The 10,405-nt window shown below is 47.6% G+C and overlaps 1 pseudogene; it reads right to left on the minus strand.

Moving 5' to 3' along the window:
• Positions 1-4,603: 4,603 nt before the first annotated feature.
• LOC116758223 lies at positions 4,604-6,358 on the minus strand (annotated as a pseudogene).
• Positions 6,359-10,405: the final 4,047 nt, after the last annotated feature.

The following is a 10,405-nucleotide window of genomic DNA, read 5'->3' on the forward strand; positions in this document are numbered from 1 at the left end:
TGAGCGTCTGTGTGCGTTTAATAGAGGAGAGTTCTTCGGGAGCACTGTGTGTGTTCACCTTTGCTCTCTACCACCCAAAGAGATAATAAAAAAACAGGGCATGAACCCTGTTTTGATTTAATTTAATTCAACAAACAAATGCAGAACATGTCTGGACCCCTCTTGCCCTTAAGGCATCTGTGGTCCAGGAGGGGAGTAGGTCTTTTACCCACATCGCCGTGATACCCATTAGACAGACTGGGATAAACTCCATAAAGATAGGCAAACGTTGTGGAACTGACTTGCAGGGTGGTTGCCCTGTCCTTGGAAGCTGGCTTCCTGGAGGGGCTCACCCAGCCAGAGTCCATCTCTTTGTGTGGCTTGCGTCTTCTTGTAACATGACAGATGCCCAATAAATCGTGTTGGATGGTTGTCGGACTCTTTAAACATTCCCTCTAGCACTGTGGTCATCTCTGTCCACACTACCTCCCCCAGATGCTTGGAAGTTTCCCAGAAAAAATAAAAAATAAAACTCAGAGGAAGAAAAGAGACCCAAAGTAGTTTATGGGGCCCTGAGACTTGCAGAAAGTTGGAGAGGAAGAGACTGAGTCTAGATGTGGGGTCACTTGCTTTACTTCACATGGCACCATCCAAGGGACTCAGATGAGACACCAGGTGAAGTTCCTGGTCTCCTGAGGAGGGGAGCTTGGGAGGTATCTACCCTGGGGCCCTTTCAGGGAAGGAAGCTATGGGCAAAGGACAAGATAACCTCTTTATTTCCTTCCAATGTGGGTCGTCTTCTATGCCCCCATCTTATAAACACTGGAAAAGATATCGGTAAGGGGCCTCCAGGATTTTCAAGTGCCATCAGTGGGGAATAAAATTATGTGAACAATAAAAACAAAAACCTAACAGTTGGCCAATCGTGCCTTCAGTGAGCTGGGGCCCTGATTAATTTTTCCCCTGGAGGATTCCAGGGACTCTGGAGGAGATTTTAGACAGCCTGGGTTAGAGGAAGGGAGTGTGGGACCATCCTGTACCTGAGTCTGGGTTCCAAACACAAGATACTATAAAGTAAGATGCAATCTAGATGCTCCCCTCCCCCACCCCCAGCAAGGAATCGCCCAGCATGTCCGGGGGAGAAGGAAGCAACTGGGGTTTCAGGAAGGGCAAAGGAGAGCAAGAGGCTACCATAGAATTTGTGATTCCTTTTGCTGTGAGGATTGAGATTGGAAAGAGGGCAGAGGGAAGTAAGATGGAGGCAAGACCCCTCTCTGCCAAACTCCAGGGATGACCTCCAAAGTGCTCCAGTCACATACAGCTGAACAGAGCCCTCTGGGGTTGGGCACCATGGAGGTTTGAAGAACTGTTAAGGAGCTGTTAATACCATTCCACCTGCTTCAGGGCAACTCAGCACCCAGGCCATTTACGTGGCTGACCACCAAGATTCTACAACTTTCCTCAATGGCTTTGATGCTTCGTCTTGCAGTGATTCCTGCTAGGTAAGGTCTCTCTTGCTGTGATGCATAAAAGACTCTGGTCCCATCTGCACAGAGATGCGGCACTTCTGTCCGTCTCCTTCTATCAGGGGTTCTTAATTCATAATCGCTGCTGGTCACAAACTGCTTAGAGAATCTCATAAAAGCCATGGTCCTCTTCCCCCTCAAAATGCACATACATACATACATAGACAATTTGGCATACAATTTCAGGGCATTTATGAACCTCATGGAACCATAGACAGATTCCATTAACAAGATACCTGCTTCAGAAGAACATCTCTAAGCTTTTAGGACAATAAAAGTTTTTCAATAGCATTTCGCAGTGCGTAAAGCACTTTCACCATGCATTGTGTTAATCTTCGTAGTAATCCTGCCGAGGGAGGAATTATTATATTATTGTCCATATTCTGCGGACAAAGAAACTGAGACTCAAAGAATTCTGTCATTTTCCCACAGCTACTAGGAGGCGAAGTCAAAACTGGAATCCAGTCCTTCTGCCTGAGCTCTGCAAACGTTCACCAGGCCAGGTTTGTACTTTCCCTCTGACCTTTCTCCACTTTTCACAGCTGTGTTAGACTAAGACTTGTGACTCTGTATCTATTCTTATTTTGTGAGATGTATGGTGAATAGAGACTGGGGGGGTCTGGCTCCGAGAACGACCAGAGGCTCCCTGGGACAGGAGAGGGGACCTCCTAGGGAGCCTGGTCTTCAGGAGTCAAGGCTGTTTTCTAAGTTAATGATTGCACTTGACATTCCTGAAGCTCATCTGTGACTTGTCATGACATCAGGGAGGAATACAGGAGTTACAGGATTCTAGGATTGGAGGCGACCCACGAGTTCATTTGTTTCTTAGATCTTCACGGAAGAAGGGAAGAAAATATCTCTTCCATCTCCTTACCCTCTACATCCAAGTGGCCAATATAACTGTGACCCTAAATGACCTTTGAAGCTTCCTTTGAATATTAACAGGAGCTTCAGTTGCCTGATTTCTTTTTTCTTTTTTTTTTTTTTTTTGCGGTACACGGGCCTCTCACTGTTGTGGCCTCTCCTGTTGTGGAGCACAGGCTCCGGACGCGCAGGCTCAGCAGCCATGGCTCACGGGCCCAGCCGCTCAGCGGCATGTGGGATCTTCCCGGACCGGGGCACGAACCCGCATCCCCTGCATCGGCAGGCAGACTCTCAACCACTGCGCCACCAGGGAAGCCCCATGCCTGATTTCTTAAACCTGTAGCTTGGCAGACAGTAGTGACATTAGAATAACTTTCTCTTTAATTTCCTTCCATAGATTTCCAAGGGAGTTTTTATAATATCATTTGCTAAATTCAATTCTAATGAATATGGATTAATTTTCTGCATTATAGCTATTGATCTTCAGCCATTGATCTGAGAAGGGAGTGTTACTGCTCATGAATCCCTCCATTCTGACTGAGGGTTCCCTGGGGGCAGGGATGGGGAGATGGGAGTAGCAAGAGATGGATGAGCTAGAGGGGTAGCTGAGCTCCAGCAGGGGTGAGCTGGGGGAATGATTGTGGGGGGTGGAGATGAAGGGGTGAATATCCCACTGAAGACTCACCTAATGCTCCATCCAAATAATCTGATTTACTCTTCTCCACCCACAACCCACGATTTTCCATTTCTGGGCCTTTCCTTATGCCATGCTTCCCGTCCATCATGCCCTTTCTTCGTTCTCCCCTACCTGTACAAATTCTACCTAAGTTTCCAAATCCAGATCCAATGCCATATTTTTCATGAAGCTTTTCCTGGTTCCCTCCCCACCTATTGCTAATTGGAATATCTCAGTCTTTTATAGTCACACACTGCTTTATCTCTTAGGGCACTTATCACTTTGTGTTACGTACACATCTTAATTTTAGTCTTTGGTCCAAAGAGATGGCCTTGTCATGATTCCAAAATAGGTAGATAACCCGGAGCAGAAACCACCTTATGGATGGAGAGCTACAGGCAGTTCTCATATTGCTGGAGCACAGTGTGGGGGAGGCCAGATTCGAAGGAGGGGCTTCCATCTTTGTCTGCCACGTCATTGTAGAGATCCCCCTTGAAAGGTGTATTAGTCAGGGTCTAATCAGGAGACAAAAGCCATACCAGGTATTTTGAAAATTGTAAACATAGAGAATTAATGTAAAGAACAGTAGGTAGCTCAGAAGAATTGCTCACTAACTGAAAAGAGAACACTAGAGTGTCATGGAAGTAGCAACCGCAGGAAGCAGCCACCACCCCTAGAACTGGGACAACAAAGAGAAGAGGTTGGAGTTATTAAAACCTAGAATCTTGAAAGAGAGGACCCACAGAGCTGAAAGTCAGACTTCTAAGGAAAAGAAACTGCTTGGCTGGGACTGGTATCGCTGAGTTTGAAGGAAGGGCTCATGGGGTTGGGACTCAATCCTTCTAAGGGTGAGGTGGGGGGAACCTGTATTGGAGAAACTTCAAACTATTCAACCGCTGCTTTGAAACAAATTGCCATGACCGGATAGACAAGTCTGACCAGAACATGAAGCAAACAGGGCACCAACAGGAAGGGCCAAGTTTCTCTGTCCCTCCTGCAGCCCTGCAGTCTTCCTCCAGTGGCTCCAATGGACAGAGTTGGGCAGGGAGCCAGTGCACAGCAGAATCCCAGGATCACAAAGTGGAGTTTGGAAGGAAGGGTTCAAATCAGAAAGACAACTGGGCCGTTCCAGGGTATTCCTTCGGGTCCTCAGCATCTACGCACTCCTTCCTACACAGATTTCAACTTCCCACAACCATAAAATGAACTGTTCTTTCACCTAACAAGATGCAACCATCTTTTGTACAAAGACATTCCCAACCTCTTCTCAAGATGAGGAGATGCAAACTTTCCATAGTCATTGTATCCATCTCTGGGGGACAGTCACCTGTCCATTACCAGGTTGCGTTGACTACTCTCTTCAAAAGAGAGCTTCATCATCTGAGTATTTTCTTTTTTCTTTTTGTAAAGGTGCAGTTTATTAGAACAAAAGGCCACGAAACATGAAGACTTAGCATGGAAGAAGTAAATGAACTCAAATGTCCTTTGACCACTTACGGAATGCATTTCATGAAAGTATAAGATGTTTGATTATTCAGTCCTTGCCACCTCTTCACTTTCAAAGAGAGTGTAAGGGTTCAGAAGATTGCCCCAAGTAGGCCTCAGGGTCAGACTGAAGTCAGTTTGTGGTGGGCGGACTTCATCCTCCAGTGTCTGCTGAGGTGAGACTTCTGGCTAAGGCCCTGTCCACACGTCTTGCCCACATCAGGCTTCTTGCCCTGGTGTGTCATCTGATGTAAGACGAGGTGTGACTTTTGGGGAAAGCCTTGGCAATGCTCTCTGCATAAACAGGGCTTCTTTTCTGAGTGTACGCACTTGTGGGTGATTAAAGCTGACTTACTGCTAAAGCCGAGTCCATACTGCCTGCACAGGTAAGGCTTTTCCCTTGAGTCTTTCTGCCTGTGCCAGATGAGACCTGCCTGGTGACTGAAGCCTCGCCCACACTCCCTGCACACGTACGGCTTTTCCCCTGAGTGTCTCCTCCGGTGTCTGATGAGACTGGACTGCTGGTTGACACCTCGCCTACCGTCCTTACACACAATGGGCTTATCCCCTGAGTGTATGTTCTGGTGTCTGTGAGGTGTGACTTGAGTCTAAAGCCTCACCCACACAGCCCACACACGTAAGGTTTCTCCCCAGTGTGTGTCCGCCTGTGTGAGATGAGGGTTGAATTCTGGCTGAAGCTGTGCCCACACACACCACACACATAATGCTTCTCCTTGGAGTGTGTCCCCTGGTGTGAGATGAGGTTCGACCTGTCGCTGAAGCCCAGGCCACAGTCACTGCACACGATGGTCTTCTCCTCTGTGTCCTCTGGTGTCTGATGACAGTTGGCTGAAGCCTTTCCCACACTCCTCCACACGTAGGGCTTCTCCCCGGAGTGTGTCCGCTGGTGTATGATGAGGTTTGACTTCTGGCTGAAGCCCCGCCTGCACTCGCTGCACATGTAAGGCTTCTCGCCCGAATGTGTCCTCTCGTGTATGATGAACGTCAACTTCCAGTTAAAGCCTCACCCACACTCCCTGCATACGACAGGCTTCTCCCCCGAGTGTGCCTTCTGGTGTCTGGCAAGGCTTTTCCTTAGGCTAAAGCCCTTCTCACACACCCTGCACACATAAGGCTTCTCCCCTGAGTGTATCCTCTGGTAACTGAGCAGGTTTGTCATCTTGCTGAAGCCCAGTCCACACTCCCCAAAGTTGACTGGTCCAAATCCTAACACTTCTATCCTCTTCAACAGTCTGTCTGTTTCCTCGGAGTTCTCCCTCTGAGCTGGCTGGCCTCTACCTCCACGCCTTAGATGCCATCCCTAGAGCCTCTGGGGTGGCGGCCTGGGGAACGTGCCTGAAGTCCTTTTCTTTGTCTTTCCAAAGGCTTCCTCTCTCTCCTGACCTTCGGCTTTATCGTTCCGGGAACTTCCATCGGAGGCTTGCTGCTGGTCCCCCGGGCACGGATCTCCTGGCTGGGCAGGATCTTCTGCACACAAGCACAAGGAGATCCAGGGAGGATGACTACACAGCATATGCTGCATGCGGAATTTCTGACTGGAGAAATCCGGAGGGCAGAAAGGACTGAGGTGGAGTTCTGGTTTTGGTTCTGCTGGGCCAGTGGCCAGTGGGCATTTTCTCTCTTCTCTCCAGGTTTCCTTCCCTTGCTCCAGCTGGGTGATGAGTTTTGGTTTAGAAAATGGAATCCCCGGTGAGACCAGGTTGCTGTAGTTCTCCAGCATCACCTCCCGGTACAGGGATCTCTGAGCAGGGCTGAGCAGCATCCACTCCTCCCGGGTGAAATCCATAGCCACATCTCTGAATGCCATGTGTGCCTGAGGCTGGGCTGTCAGGAGCCCAGGAGTCCTCCCCTGGCCCACCAGGCAGTCCTCTCTGGGCAGGCAGGAGCCACAGGGGTCAGAACGAGAACCGAAAGGTTCAGGAGAGTCAATGGAAACTCTCAAGATCCGGCAGGGTAGGGTTTCCTCTTACTTAAAGGCATCAGGAATGGACCTGCTTTCCGCGCGGGGAAGGGCACGGCTGCGGCGAGGGTCCCGCTGGAGCCACGCTCACCAGCGCCACCAAAGAACAAGGGGTCATTCGAGCCCCCGGTGGGGGGGAGGGGGACACTCCAGCAGGACGCCAGGACTACACTACCCAGAATCCTCGGGCCGCGCCGGGACCACGCCTCCCAGCATGCTCGGTGACCCCAAGAGCGCCGCCCGCCAACCGCTCCCATCGGCCTCTGAGCGAGCAGTTTTTGGGTAACATGCTCCAGCCATCGGAGAATGGCCACTGTAGCGCCCGGATTCCCCTTTTTTTCCCTTAAAACCACGTGGATAAAGCATGTAGCGAATCCCGGGTGAAGCTTCTCTCCGTGCCGTCCATCTGAGTATTTTCTTCTTTATTGCAAAGTTAACCTCTAACAACGTATATGACAACAAGGGAAGGAGGACAGAAAGTAAAATAACACACACACACATACACAGGAAGAAGAAAATATGCACTGCTATAGTCCTTGTCCGAATACCTGGTCATAAAGTATATATATCAAAGTAAATTATACAAATAAATTACATATAAATAAATTAAATATATATATTCCTTCTTACACTACCTGTTCACATTTTTGTGTTTTCATCATCCTCATCCAGGATATTTGGTCAGCGTTTTTTTTCCTGGTGGAGTGTGGGAGTGACCCAAAACTTTATTCCTGACGAGTCCAAGTCCTTAGAGATTCTGTGTATTTGTGGTAGCTGTGATTTTTCATTACTGTTTACTCTTGGACACAAAAGTAGTGAGGGATGTCCCTGAGAATCCCCTAGGCTCCAGACAAAGTCTTTTCTGCAATTAAATTTCCTTTTGGTGTTAATCGTCCCAAATAGTAGAGTAATGCTCGCTTTTTTGCCTGTTGCTTCAGTGGCACAAGGACCCCAGAATGGCCAGGGGGAAGTCTCAAATTCTAACTCAGTGGAACCATTGGTATTTATCCTGGTGGAAGATTTTCTCTCTTGGAAACCAAGACCTCCAAACTAGCAGAGCTCAAAGTTGTAGTGACAGGAAGCAAAAATGCTGAGAGTTTTTAGGTGTCAGAGTGAGAGGAGGTACTCCCACTTCCTGCCCTTGATTCTAAGATCTCTGCATCCTATTATGGAAGATTTCTATGTAGCACCATATATTGGTCACTGAGTCAAAGTACATACTGCATTCTGTAAGACAGACCCCATTTTTTCCAGAGGGTTGTCTCCCAACTGGAACCATAGCTAAGGCTCCAGTAGCTCATTCTAAGATTCTTTGGGACCATTTGTTTCTGGTTGATGAGCTATGTAATAAGAATGAATTCCACGGGCCTGAGCCCATTGCCACACTCCTTTTGCTGAGAAATGAATTCCTTGATTAGAAGCAATGTTGTGAGGAATACCATGATGGCGAATAAGGCATTTTATAAGCCCACGGATGGTGGTGCTAGCAGAAGTGTTACAAGCAAGGACAGCAAATCCAAACCCAGAATATGTGTCCATCCCGGTGAGGACAACTCTTTGTCCCCTCCATGATGGAAGGGGTCCAATTATTTAAACTGCCTCTGGTCTCCATGGGAAATGATGCCACACAGGAGGCTCAGTGTTGGTCTCTGCTTTTGGCAAGTTGGGCACTCAGCAAGAGTGAAAAGCAAGTCAGCCTTGGTGACACAAAGTGCATGTTGTCAATCCCATGAGTAGCCTGCATCCATGCCACCATGGCCGCTTTGTACCTAGGTCCACTGAGCAAGTACTAGAGGGGCTGGGGGAGAGCCTGACATGCAGAGAATGTGAGCATTCATAAGGCATACAGATATCTACCTAGCTTCATATTCAGCACAAGGGTCACCCCAAATTAAAGGCCATTGCATTGGCAAGAAAAGCCCTCCCCCAACCTCTGCTTCTATGTGGGTATTGGTAAAGCTGGATTCAAGATCAACAGGTGGGGTCTGCCCACCTGGCCCTTCTTGGGGAAGTATTTTTTCCTCCAGGGTCTTTGTAGTACTGTCTGACTGTATAATTTCTTTGGCACTGAGCTCTGGCTGCCCTGTGTTATTCTTTACTTGAAAATATATGCTTAAAAACAAATTTAAATTAGTACTTGAGGGTAGCAACCATAGTGAGCACATCTTGATATCACCAGAGACTCACTCTGTGGCTCTTACTCACTAAAGTAAAAAGCAAGATGCAGGGGAAAGTTTGATATTTAAGATGAGAAGCCCTAGGTTTGAGGCTTCCCCTTCTGCTTCTCCACGTGACCTTAGACAAGTCTTAGCACACTCCCTATGACGCCATCACGTATTCTGCCTGAACCACATGCTACTGCTTGATGTTTATTGGTTCCATGCCTTGCTTATGCTGAACCTTCCCCATTTTAATGAAAGAAGATGCCTTCGTTATCTGAGTGGAGATACGAGTCCAGTAAGTTTCAGAGTTCCCTTTAAAAGAGAGGCTAGTCACAATCTCTGAAAAGACTTAAAGTAGGCGATTAAAAAAGGAAACTACTGTTGCTTAGTTGGTCCCAAAGTTGTAATTGATATTCATCATCTTTCTCTCCTCCCAACCATTCTGGATTTCCTGAGTATTCTGACTGGTCTTGGTAAGGACACCCAGCCGTTCATCCATGAGGTATCTTAGCCCTTGTTGGGCTATTGTTTCTATAATTGCATACTAAGTATTATCTCTGGACATAAAAGCACCGAGTGACATACCTGTGAACAACTTGGGTACCAGACACACTCTTCCCTGCCCTTATTGTGTGGCAGCAACTCTAACTTACGATAATCAGGGTAAGTTGCCCTGTCGTTAAATTAACACGTTTCTTTGCCTCTTAGTTCATTGATATGAGGGACTCAAAATAGCCAAATTCACAACTTTCAGTTCAGTGGAAACCTTACCGTGACCCCTGACAAAAGTATTCTGCCCCTGGGAACAAGGACCTCTAACCTGGCTAGCGTAATTATGTGAAGTTAGGAAGGACAAATTCTGTATTTGAGTCACTGGAAGTGATGGTGAGAGTGACCACTCCTATTTCTTCCCCTTGATTCCCACTTCCATTAATTCTAGCTATTGGAGTACAGCACCATATGTAGGTTATTACTGCAATACATATAATGTATCTTCATCTCGACCCTTCGCTGGCATCTTGAGCATTCAAGACTAGTCACTACTTGATTGGACTGGCTGTTTCTGGGTGATGGGGTACTTGGTTTAACCAGCGTATCCCATGATCATGTGTCCATTTGTGTACCTCCTTCGACATAAAATAGGAGCTTTGATCCAAGGCAGTGCTATATGCGAGACCATGTTGATAGGTTAGGCATACTATAGACCCTTGGATGGCAGTGCCAGTGGAGGTTTTGTAGGCAGGAAGGCACACTTATATTGAGAGTATCAATTTCAGTAAGGACAAATGGATGTCTCCTCCAGAGAGCAAGGAGTCTGATGTAATTGAAGGTCTCCAAGTGGCTGGCTGGTCTCCTTCAGAAATTGTGCCATATCAAGGGTTCAGGGTAGGTCTCTGCTGCTGGCATGTCAGGCAGTCATCACTGAAAATAGGTAAATGAGTCATGATGAGAGGAAGCCTATGCTTTGGGGCCCCGTGTGGTTTCCACCCTTGCCACACTGTCACTCTATTCATGAGATCATTGCATCAGCACTTGTTGGCTGGGGAGATGGGTTGGCTGATTTCACAGAACAGCTCTACCCGGTTGGTGAGGGCTGCTTTTATAGTGAATGACCTCTGCTGAGCATGAGGAGATACAAAGATCTGCATATTTTGTGCCCACCTATGTGCCCACAGGTCTATGTAACTCTTCACCAGACCTCCTTGTCTCTGATCTTCCAATTCTTTTCCTT

This window comes from Phocoena sinus, chromosome 8, assembly GCF_008692025.1.
Source record: "Phocoena sinus isolate mPhoSin1 chromosome 8, mPhoSin1.pri, whole genome shotgun sequence".
In the NCBI taxonomy this organism is placed as follows: domain Eukaryota; kingdom Metazoa; phylum Chordata; class Mammalia; order Artiodactyla; family Phocoenidae; genus Phocoena; species Phocoena sinus.